The sequence below is a fragment of the Orcinus orca genome, chromosome 19 (genome assembly GCF_937001465.1).
Source record: "Orcinus orca chromosome 19, mOrcOrc1.1, whole genome shotgun sequence".
NCBI classification, from domain to species: Eukaryota; Metazoa; Chordata; class Mammalia; order Artiodactyla; family Delphinidae; genus Orcinus; species Orcinus orca.
This window is the reverse complement of record NC_064577.1, coordinates 50,844,967-50,857,646: the sequence shown is the minus strand read 5'-3', so window position 1 is coordinate 50,857,646 and position 12,680 is coordinate 50,844,967. Positions and strand designations below refer to the sequence as shown.

At 42.5% G+C, this 12,680-nt stretch overlaps 1 long non-coding RNA gene across 1 annotated transcript in view; it reads right to left on the bottom strand.

Moving 5' to 3' along the window:
* Positions 1 to 12,680, bottom strand: part of LOC117202099 (uncharacterized) — a 59,059-nt gene that overhangs the window by 40,936 nt on the left and 5,443 nt on the right. The window contains exon 2 of the long non-coding RNA XR_004484281.2: positions 2,349 to 2,460. This is a non-coding gene — a long non-coding RNA (uncharacterized LOC117202099). The remainder of the gene's footprint in view (positions 1 to 2,348; positions 2,461 to 12,680) is intronic.

Sequence of the window (12,680 nt, the reverse complement as noted above, 5' to 3'; positions counted from 1 at the left end):
AATGGGAGGAAGAATTCCTAGAGAATCAGACTTTGAAGGCTAGCGGGATTTGATTGCAGGACTTCGACAGGACTGGGGGAAACAGAGACTCCACTGTTGGAGGGCACACACAAAGTAGTGTGTGCATCAGGAACCATGGGAAGGAGCAGTGACCCCATAGGAGACTGTACTAGACCTATCTGCTAGTGTTGGAGGGTCTCCTGCACAGGTGGGGGGTGGCTGTGGCTCACCATGGGGACAAGGACACTGGCAGCAGAAGTTCTGGGAAGTACTCCTTGATGTGAGCCCTCTCAGAGTCCACCATTAACCCCACCAAAGAGCCGGGTAGGCTCCAGTGCTGGGTCACCTCAGGCCAAATAACCAACAGGGAGGGAACCCAGCCCCACCCATCAGCAGACAAGTAGGTTAAAGTTTTACTGAGCTCTACCCACCAGAGCAACAGCCAGCTCTACCCACCACCAGTCCCTCCCATCAGGAAACTTGCACAAGCCTCTTAGATAGCCTCATCCATCAGAGGGCAGACAGCAGAAGCAAGAAGAACTACAATCCTGCAGCCTGTGGAACAAAACCACATTCACAGAAAGACAAGATGAAAAGGCAGAGGGCTACGTACCAGATGAAGGAACATGATAAAACCCCAGAAAAACAACTAAATGGAGATAGGCAATCTTCCAGAAAAAGAATTCAGAATAATGATAGTGAAGATGATCCAGGACCTCAGAAAAAGAATGGAGGCAAAGATTGAGAAGATGCAAGAAATGTTTAACAAAGATCTAGAAGAATTAAAGAACAAACAAACAGAGATGAACAATAAAATAACTGAAATGAAAAATACACTAGAAGGAAACAATAGCAGAATAACTGAGGCAGAAGAACGCATAAGTGAACTGGAAGACAGAATGGTGGAATTCACTGTCATGGAACAGAAAAAGAAACAAGAATGAAAAGAAATGAAGACAGCCTAAGAGACCTCTGGGACAACATTAAACACAAAAACATTCGCATTATAGCGGTCCCAGAAGGAGAGACAGAGAGAGAAAGGACCCGAGAAAATATTTGAAGAGATAATAGTCGAAAACTTCCCTAACATGGGAAAGGAAATAGCCACCCAAGTCCAGGAATCACAGAGAGTCCCAGGCAGGATAAACCCAATGAGAAACATGCCGAGACACATAGTAATCAAATTGACAAAAATTAAAGACAAAGAAAAATGATTGAAAGCAACAAGGGAAAAACAACAAATGACATACAAGGGAACTCCCATAAGGTTAACAGCTGATTTCTCAGTAGAAACTCTACAAGCCAGAAGGGAGTGGCATGATATATTTAAAGTGATGAAAGGGAAGAACCTACAACCATGATTACTCTACCCAGCAAGGATCTCATTCAGATTCCACAGAGAAATCAAAAGCTTTACAGACAAGCAAAAGCTAAGAGAATTCAGGACCACCAAACCAGCTCTACAACAAATGCTAAAGGAACTTCTCTAAGTGAGAAACACAAGAGAAGAAAAGGACCTACAAAAACAAACCCATAACAATTAGAGAAAATGGTAATAGGAACATACATATTGATAATTACCTTAAATGTGAATGGATTAAACGCTCCAACCAAAAGACACAGCCTCGCTGAATAGATACAAAAACAAGACCCATATATATGCTGTCTACAAGAGACCCACTTCAGACCTAGGGACACATACAGACTGAAAGTGAGGGGATGGAAAAAGATACAGGATCATATCAGTCCCCAGAGGATCTGGGAGCTTTAAGCAAATCATTCAAGTCATGTAGGTGGTAATGGGCAGGAGTGAATTTTGTACCCAGGTTGTGTAATTTCAAATTCTGTGTTCCTATCCACTCTGCTACGTTGCCATACTGTTCATACTTTTTGACCCTAGAATCTGACTCCTAGAAAGGAAACCTAAGGAAACACTTTAACTGTAGAAAAACACTATGTTGCAGTGTTAGAAAAGGGAAAAATTGACACAATGTTATTGTCTAACAATAGAAGAATGGCTGTAGTATGTTGCAATTATGTTATGGAATATCATAGAGACATTAAAAAAGATAATAGAGACTCTAGGAATATGAAAAAAATTTCAGATAAAATACTCCGTGAAAAAAGCAGAAAATGGATGGTCATATTCATCAGTTGCCACAGCATAAAAATACGTATGTATAGGAAATACAATTGAAAGTATTTGTGGATTGTGGTTGTTCAATTGGACTGGCTAAAATTTTTTCCCTCAAGACTGTTCTTAGTTTTAAAACAATTATCTGAAATGAACAATTTTATCACATAATCCCCTTCTCAAAACACTGGCCCCAGTCTAATTTCTTTCTTACCTGTACCTCTTCTGCTCAGAACAGCTCCCTGTTTCCATTTGCTTCTGTTGAGCTCCGTAGCACGAGCTCTTGCCACTCAGGTCCATGTGCACAACATGGGCCCAAAAAGAAACTGCACATTTCCAAAAAAAAAAAAAAAAGAAAGAAAAGAAAAGAAACTGCACATGTCTAGAAGTCACTTCACCATTTCTTCTATCTCTGTTGTGATCAGTAGTGTTGAGCTGCATATTTTATTGAAGAATTTGTTCTTTTACTTTTCCCACAAAAAAGGGTCTTCCCCCCGTCCCTGTTATAACAATATTCCTTTGAGCATAGCTGTCACCTTTATACACCTGTATACAGCTGTTGGCCACAGGGCTTCTCAACCTCAGCATTACTGATATGTCAGCTCAGATAATTCTTTGTTGTATGTGTCCTGTGCATTGTAGGATGCTTAGCAGAATCCCTGCCCTCTTCATACTAGATGTCAGTAGCATCACCCCCCAAAAGTGTGACAACCAAAGACATCTCCAGATATTGCCAAATGTTCCCTGGGGCTGGGGGCCAAAATCACTCTTGATTGAGAACCACCGGACAACTGGAGGGATGTTGGTGGCATAGTGAGAACCTGTAGCTGACTGGTTATGCCCTTATTTAGCCACAAGAGGTCTCCCTAGACCCCATTATGGTTCTATTCTGGAACACACAGGGCTATGGCCACTACCAAGTAGGTTAATTGTCACGACTTGGTGGGTGACGACAGCAAAAGGTTTATGAACAAAAGCATTTGATCAATCTTCTGTGCGGAAGAATTCCAAATAAACTACGTAGATATGCCACTCTAAAGGAGGGGAGCTTAATTCCCATAGTGTAGTTTGTACATGCTAATTTGCTGCCAAAGAAAGGGGAGTGTGGAGTAACTGCAGTGGAGAAACCTGACAAACACGACCTCAGCCAGGTGACAGAGGTCAACAACAATGAATCATAATGATAGTATGTACCTTTGACATGGGTGATGAAAATGGCACTTTACCCCTGTGATCCTCCTCCCCAAACCTCATGACCCCAGTCTAATCATGAGAAAAACATCAGACAAATTCCAATAGAGGGGCATCCTACAAATACCTGACCAGGACTGCCCAAAACTGTCAAGGTCATTAAAAATAAGAGAAGTCTGAGAAACTGTTGTAGCCAAGAGGAGCTCGGAGACATGACAACTAAAGACAAGGTGGTACCTGAATGAGATTCTGGAACAGAAAAAGGGCACTAGGTAAAAATTAAGGAAACCGGAATAACTACAAACTTTAATTAATAATAAAGTGTCAACATGGGTTCATTAATTATAACAAATGTACCATACTAATAAAAATTTTTAATAATAGGAGAAACTGTGTGCAGGGGAAGGATTATATGGGAACTCTGTCCTCTGCTTCATTTTTCTGTGAATCTAAAACTGCTCTAAAAATTAGGTCTATTAATTTTTTTAAAAGCACCTGGGGACTCCCCTGGCGATCCAGTGGGTCCAGTGGTTAAGGCTCTGCGCTTCCACTGTAGGGGGCACGGGTTCAATCCCTGGTCAGGGAATTAAGATCCCACATACCATGTGGTATGGCCAAAAAAATTTTTTTAAAAAGCACCTGATCAAGCCCTGCCTTGGTAAAATAAACGAAGAAAAATTTTAAATGGTGGATTTGCTAGAATTCTGATTTCCGATTTAAAAGGAATCATTTGATGACTGTAGTGAGAAATGCCACTATCAAGTACCAATCAAGCCCCTCATTTTCTGCAGAGTATCAGGTAAGAAAGCCAAAGATTGATACTGCAGAGAACTTTGAATAAAGGAGGTCAACTACTTTAAATAATTCTTTTTTTTTTTAAATTATTTATTTATTTATTTTTGGCTGCGTTGGGTCTTTGTTGCTGCGCCCGGGCTCTCAGAGTTGCAGCGAGCAGGGGCTATTCTTTGCTGCGGTGTGTGGACTTCTCATTGCGGTGGCTTCTCTTGCTGTGGAGCATGGGCTCTAGGCACGTGGGCTTCAGTAGTTGTGGCATGTGGGCTCAGTAGTTGTGGCTCACGGGCTCTAGACTGCAGGCTCAGTAGTTGTGGCTCACGGGCTTAGTTGCTCCATGGCATGTGGGATCTTCCCGGACCAGGGATTGAACCCGTGTCCCCTGCATTGGCAGGAGGATTCTTAACCACTGCGCCACCAGGGAAGTCCCGACTTTAAATAATTCTTGGAAATTATTTCTATCCTCACAAGTAGGTAAATGTGTCATGATCATATAATGAGAATATCAACAATTATATCTCACTGATAACCCCTTTGAAGGTGGTATTCCAGGACAATAACCAGTAGAGGAAAATTGAGTCTCAGAGAGATTATATATCTGCCCAATATCATAAAACTAATATGTGAGAAAACTAAAACTCAAATTTTGACATCTGATTTTACAACTTTGCTTTTAACTCCTGTGTAATATTTCCTCCCTATATGTGACAGCTGAGGTTATGCATGTCACTGTAGAGTATATATTACGTAATTTAAAAAGTGCTAAACAGGGGCTTCCCTGGTGGCGCAGTGGTTAAGAATCCACCTGCCAATGCAGGGGACACGGTTCTAAGCCCTGGTCTGGGAAGATCCCACACGCTGCAGAGCAACTAAGCCCGTGCGCCACAGCTACTGAGCCTGCGTGCCACAACTACTGAAGCCTGTGTACCTAGAGCCCGTGCTCTGCAACAAAGAAGCCACCACAATTAGAAGGCCGCGCACCGCAATGACGAATAGTCGCTGCTCGCCACAACTAGAGAAAGCCTGAGTGCAGCAACGAAGACCCAATGCAGCCAAAAAAAAAAAAAAAAAAAAGTGCTGAACAAAAACCAGAAGTCTGTGTCCTCAGTTGGCTCAGGATACCAATTTCCTTACCAGAAAATTGTGGATAATAATACCTGTCCTGTTTACCTCACTGGGTTATTTTGAGTCAAAGGAAAGAATATATGAGAAAATGTCTTGGAACCTGTGGAGTGTGGCATTGTATCATTAACACATGTTTACTTGTGCAGCATTTTGCAAATATCTCTGTGAGCTAATTGCCAAATGGAATTTGTGGAGATGATGGAGGGAGCTTTAGACTAGAAGCTTTTTTTCTAGCTTTAGCTTAGAAAAGAATTGTATCAGCCTCAAATCCTCCCTTGGAGGATAAGATCCCAAGTCTGTGGTCTTCACCACTGACTGCACTTATCACCTGGGGGGCTTTTAAAGGCATCCATGCCCAGGTTCCACCCCAGACTAATTAAATCACAATTGCTAGGAGTTCAGCACAGGCATTGCTGTGTTTGAAAAGCTCTCCAGGTGACTCTAATATGCAAACAAGGCTGAGAACGCAGGCAGTCCTAATTGATCTAAAGTCAGCCCAGTTCCATGGGGCCCACCCTACCTTTCCTGCATAGGCTGCTCTTCACTCCTAGAAATTGCTGGAGTTGGAATATTGCCATCAGGCAGTGAGGCAAAAATAAAAGTCTGGTCAGCCAAGCTGCTGAGACAGCTGATGATATTGTCATTTGACTAAAGGAAATGGATCTATGTCAGTTTTATTCAAAGAAGGAAGAGTCCGGGAGGGAGAATGCTTCGGAGGCCGGCTGTGCAATCATCTAGCAGTCTGCTGCAGCAGCAGGCCAGGAGAGCAGAGAGGCAGTTTGGAGCCTATGTAAACTCAGCTCTGCGGGTCAGTTTATCTTGGCTATTGTGTTGTCTGAAGAGCCTTTGTTGGGAGCCTGGGCCTTGGTGCCTGGCAGACCAAAGCAACAATCAGCTTTCAAGTTAGTGAATTAACACTGTTCAAAAACTGAGAGCACAGAAGAAAAAGCTGTTGGGCAAGAAGAGCATTAGATGTGCTACAGAATGAATACAATTCAGAGCTAGAAACTCCCTTCTTTTAGAAACAAGGCCCAGGTTCCTATATGTATCACTTTTCAGGGTCTTCGGTAAAAGAATTTAGGTTATAGCACTGCCAGGAGAGAGTACTGAGATGAAGTCATCTGGGGAAACTGAGGGTCCCTGTCTTCTAGGGTCTGGGCATCACTCTGAACAATCCAGGAATTCATTTTGTCATAACACTTAGAGGTGAGCAGCCTCTCGGGGTTGGACCCACATTAACCAAGCTCACAAGAGTCCAATATTGGAATAATGCAATGACCAGGCATTGGCACTGTATGGTACGTTCTCAAACATCTGTAAGAAAGACAACATGTGGAGCCACATCAGAACCATAAATTATACTTGAAAATCAAGCATATAATTAAGGGGACTTCCCTGGCGGTTCGGTGGTTAAGACTCCGCACTTCCAATGCAGGGGGAGTGGGTTTGATCCCTGGTCAGGGAACTAAGACCCCACATGACGCTTGGTGTGGCCAAAAAATAAAAAAATAAAAAGAATATAATTGAGAAATGAGTTGGGTGATCTTACAAGACGGTATCATCAAGCTACAGTAGCTGGATTCATTCAGCCTCTCTGTAGGGGTGACCCATTAGCAGAATAAAATATCCCAGATTCTGGCTGGGCACCTTCTGTCTGAATCACATTGGAGAGTCACTGACGAATTCTTGCTCTTCAGGGGTCATTTTTTCAAACCAGGGGTCTCCAAACATTTCTGGTTATACGTTCCTAACAGCAACAACAACAACAAAAATACATCCATTTTTTCAAATCATCTGTGGATAATTTTGAATTTTTTTGGTATCTTCTTGTCAGATCCGACAAGAAGGTTATTGCTTTTTACTGAGTAATGTGGCTGACAGCTTATATTAAGGGTAAGAGAAATGTCAACCCCACCACTTTCTTGCTGGCTTGGGCTTTAATTATTAGCATTATCTTTAATTTGCTGTTTCTTTGCAGGAAACTCGGGATGCTCTTGTCCATTTTATGAGGGTTAACTTAGTGAAAACTGAACACTGTAGTATAATACAATCTGTAAATCCATTAAACAGGGCACATTAAACTGCAAGTTTCCCCAGGCTCTGCTGAGAGGAAACCATTGAGTGAGGTGCCACTGTCAACCCTCCAGTCATGGAATTCCCATTCTTTGCTGGGATATCTCAGTAATGAAGGAGGCTATTCTTCAGACAATATATAACACAACGCATTCACTCAGAGACTAGAATATTTTACAGCTTTGGGTACAATAGCAATACGTATACAATCGTTCTTACTTAGAAATTATGCCCTAATCCCTAATTGAATATGGACACTCCTAAATCTCTAACTACCCATTTGCTGACGAAGGGAGTCTTTTGTGTAGATGTCCAATCTCTTCCATCACATTTTTTTTTTTTTTTTTTTGCGGTATGTGGGCCTCTCACTGTTGCGGCCTCTCCTGTTGCTGAGCACAGGCTCCGGACGCGCAGGCTCAGCGGCCATGGCTCACAGGCCCAGCCGCTCCGCGGCATGTGGGATCCTGCCGGACCGGGGCACGAACCCACGTCCCCTGCATCGGCAGGCGGACTCAACCACTGCGCCACCAGGGAAGCCCTCTTCCATCACATTTTGATTCTCCTTATTGTTACTGCTGGAGGGGAACTTTACCTGAAGCTCTGAGGGCGCCTAAGGACTGTACTGCTCCACACAGAACCACAAAGTGAGTATGAGAGAGCTATAGTCATCATCTCATTTTACTATTAGGAGAAGGGTTTTATTTAGACTCAGAAGCAAAACAGTTAAAAGCAGAGCTAGGGCTTCCCTGGTGGCGCAGTGGTTGGGAGTCCGCCTGCTGATGCAGGGGACAGGGGTTCGTGCCCCGGTCTGGGAAGATCCCACATGCCGCGGAGCGGCTGGGCCCGTGAGCCATGGCCGCTGGGCCTGAGCGTCCGGAGCCTGTGCTCCGCAACGGGAGAGGCCACAACAGTGAGAGGCCCGCGTGCTGCAAAAAAAAAAAAAAATTAAAAAAAAAAAAAAAAAAAAAAGCAGAGCTAATTTGGTTGAAAGGATCAGGATGAACTAGCTTCACCCCTCTCTCTTCAGAGACTTCCATTCCTGAAGCTTTCCACTGGGTTTGAAAATCATGGTTCTGGAACATTTAAAAATTGGCTGAAAAAAAAAAAAAATTGGCTGAGATGGAATTTTGTTGTAATTGGTGTGGTGCTGTAGGCGAGTCTGCAGGAACTTGAAACAAAGGAGATGCCACGCACGGTTTGTCTGCGATGAATTAAGAACAAAAGGAAGTCTTCTGATCCATGGCTTTCTCCCAAAGCTATCATAGCATAGGGTTTTAGTGTTTGGACTCTACAGTCAGACTGCATTGGATTGTTCTTTTTATGTCCTCCGTAGAGAAGTTAACTTTATTTTTTAATAGGTAATACATACACATGATACTAAATGGTAAGCCTCCCTCCCATTCCTCACCCCCAGGCTCCCAGTCCTTCTCCCAGCAGCAGCCACAGGTACCAGCTTCTTGAGCTTTCTCCTAGAGATAGTAAAGGCATATTCAAGCATACTCCTATACATTCTCCATATATTTATATTAAAAAAAATAAATGGTGGCATACTTTGTACCATAGTTCTGCCCCATGCCTTTTTCTCCCCCTGAATTCTTGGAGTTTGTTCATTCAATTCATCCATTTAACATATTTATTAAGCATTATGCTAGATTGAAATATTGTTCTCCACTCCTCATAAGAGGGTTATACATCCTGCTCTCTGCCGTGTGACTTTTGAGGCTCTTTCTGTAAAGAAGGTGAAGTATACTTCTCTTCTCTCTTGACTTTGGACTTGGCCATATGATTTTCTGTTTTTTTTGCGGTACGCGGGCCTCTCACTGTTGTGGCCTCTCCCGTTGCGGAGCACAGCCTCCGGATGCGCAGGCTCAGCGGCCATGGCTCACAGGCCCAGCCGCTCCATGGCATGTGGGATCCTCCCGGACCGGGGCATGAACCCGTGTCCCCTGCATCGGCAGGCGGACTCTCAACCACTGCGCCACCAGGGAAGCCCTTGGCCATATGATTTTCTTTGACCAGTGGATTGCAGGCCTAAGTGACAATGTGTCACTCAAAGTAGAGGCTTTAAGAGGCATTGTATGTTACCATGTACTTATACATCCGTGGTCCCTAAACAAGAAGACAGTAGAAGACAACCTCAACCCAGCCTGTGACCCTCAGCCTGGAGCAGTGCCACCATAGCTACCTGACATATCCATGAGAAAAAAATAAATGTGTTTTGTGTGTATGTGTGGGTTAACCACTGATACTTTGGAATTGTTTGTTATCACACCCAGAAGCAAACTGAGAACCCTATGTGCCCAGGTACTATTCTAGGTGCTTAGGTTCATTGGGGAACCAAACAAAGATCCTTGCCCCCATGGAGTAGCTATGTATAAATCTGCCTCTTTTTAAAGGCTGCAGAGTATTCCTTCATGTAGAGGCATTGTAATGTATTCAACCAGTCCTTTATGGATGGATTTAGGTTATTTCAAAGCATTAGTTTTAAAAGATGAAACTCATACTTCCAATATAAATGCACAGAAACTGTATATTAAAGTTTTATTTAACTCATTAATGAAGAAACCACCAGGATGACAAGTGAGTTCAAAACATAATATGCAAGTTGAAAATCGTAAAGTCAGTGGATAAAAAGAAATTCTGAAATAACTTTGCTAATTTTGGTAGATAACTGGCTAATGTCCTATAGGGTGAAAATAATAACATTTGAGGTTCTCTTCTATTGAACCGAAAAAATAATCATCCCCCATTATCAGTTTTAGAGCGTTGTAAAATTTCTGGGCTTTAGGGCTTCCCTGGTGGAGCAGTGGTTGAGAGTCCACCTGCCGATGGAGGGGACGCGGGTTCGTGCCCCGGTCTGGAAAGATCCCACATGCCGCGGAGCGGCTGGGCCCGTGAGCCATGGCCGCTGAGCCTGCGCGTGGGGAGCCTATGCTCCGCAACGGGAGAGGCCACAACAGTGAGAGGCCCGTGTACCGCAAAAAAAAAAAAAAAAAAAAAAAAAAAAAATTTCTGGGCTTTAATCAACTGCAAAGTTACATTTCCCAGAGAGTCAGAGTTTTTGCTAATACTAACAATATTGCAATATCTTTTAATATCATCTTTGTGCACATGCGTGAGTCTATCTTAAAGACAAATTCCTACAAGTGAAATTTCTGAGTATATTTTGAGAGAGGTTGTCAAATTGCCCTTCATAGAAACTGTCCCAATTTACCTTTACTGCAAACAACATATGAGTGGCTGTTCTGTCACATCTTCTCCAACACAGTGTTATTGAGCTTTTTACTACTTTCCAATCTGATAAGATAAAAATAGTACCTCATTGTAATTTTAATTTACTTTTTTTCTTGTTATAACTATAGCTGAATATTTTTTCACATCTTTACAAGTTATTTCTTTTTCCTCTACTGTGAATTGTCTCTTCCTATTTTTGCTTTCAGAAGAATTAGCCCTTAGTCTGTCACATGTGTTCCAAATATTCTTTTTCACAGATTCAGACATATTTCTAATTGTAGTTCTACTATTTACTAGCTGTGTCACTTTGGGCAAGTTACTTAACCTCTCTGAACCTAAGTTACTTATCTGTAAAGTAGGGATAATAATGTAGTCCTCAATCCCATATTTGAAACCCTGGCATAGATGTGTTTTAGATTCTAGAAACTTTCAGTGCATATACTGCATATTACATAAAACACTAGGGAGTATGAGCTCTTCCGAACATTAATATTCCTCTAAGAAACATATGAACATACTAGATGAGATTAATAAATCCTATGGATGACCTCATGTCAGCTGAAGTTTGCCATCAAATGAGCTATGTCAAATTTTTTGTTTTTTGAAAGTGGAGCATAAGAAAATCTTCTATGGTTTATTACATCAATTTAAAAATTGTGCAGAGAACTTCCCCGGTGGCACAGTGGTTAAGAATCCGCCTGCCAATGCAGGGGACACGGGTTTGATCCCTGGCCCGGGAAGATCCCACATGCCACGGAGCAACTAAGCCCCTGTGCCACAACTACTGAGCCTGTGCTCTAGAGCCCGTGAGCCACAACTACTGAGCCCGAGCGCCACAATTACTGAAGCCTGCGCACCTAGAGCCTGTGCTCCGCAACAAGAGAAGCCACCGCAATGCGAAGCCCGCGCACCGGAATGAAGAGTAGCCCCCACTCGCCACGACTACAGAAAGCCCACACGCAGCAACGAAGACCCAATGCAGCCAAAAATAAAAATAAAAATAATTTTTTTAAAATTGTGCAGAAGAGAGACATCCTCAATGGTACTGTAACTGATTATGACGTATAACATATTGATTAGACAAATACTGAGACTAGCCCACATGGGAAGGACTGGAAATTAAAAGATACTCAATGAGAGTACTATTAGTAGCTTGTGAAAATAAAGAAGGCAAATACAATTGCTGTATCCTCCCAAATATTTTTTACCCTACAGATTTTAGTTATTTTATTTTTTATAAAATTATTTTTTATTTATTTTTGGCTATGTTGGGTCTTCATTGCGGTGCAGGGGCTTCTCACTGTGTGGCTTCTCTTGTTGCAGAGCATGGGCGCACCGGCTTCAGTACTGTATCACTCAGGCTCAGTAGTTGTGGCACACGGGCTTAGTTGTTTCGCAGCATGTGGGATCTTCCGAGACCAGGGCTCAAACCCGTGTCCCCTGCATTGGCAGGCGGATTCTTAACCACTGCGCCACCAGGGAAGTCCCCAGATTTTAGTTATTGAATACTATTGACTTGTTATTGTTCCATATGAGCTGTGTCAAGCTTACTTTTAATTTTTAGAGCTTTTTGGATTTTGGAACTGTGGTTAAGGTATGTAGACCCACTGGTATCTTCCTCATAAGGTTGTTGTGAAGGTTGGATTAAATTAAGCAATGCATGTAAAGTGTCTGTACCGGCTCCCAGAACACAGGAAACACCACGTAAATATTATAGTTTCCATTGTTGTTTTCAAGATGGAAGTGCTAAGCCCTTACACCTCTTGTTTCTGGGCACTTTGAATTTTGCTTTGTTGGGTAGTCTGATGTTCAGATGAGTTTCCTTGTAAAAGGGATTGGGATATTTGAAGAGGAGAGGAGAGAAGCATTTGTCCTCTTTGATGGTGTAGAAGAAAGAGAATGAATGGGATTTGAAGCCAGATAGATTAGGGTTCAAATTCCATAGGATCAGCTTCTTTAAAAAATGGGGGAAAATACCTATCTTGCAGGTTGCTTTGAGGATTAAATATAACAAGATAGAATAGAAACTGCTCTGTCCACAACATGTGCTCAATAAATTAGAGCAGCTGTTTTGTTCAGAGTGTGTTCAGGAGGGCTGATGTATAACCCTTACCCACTTACAGTCTGAAAG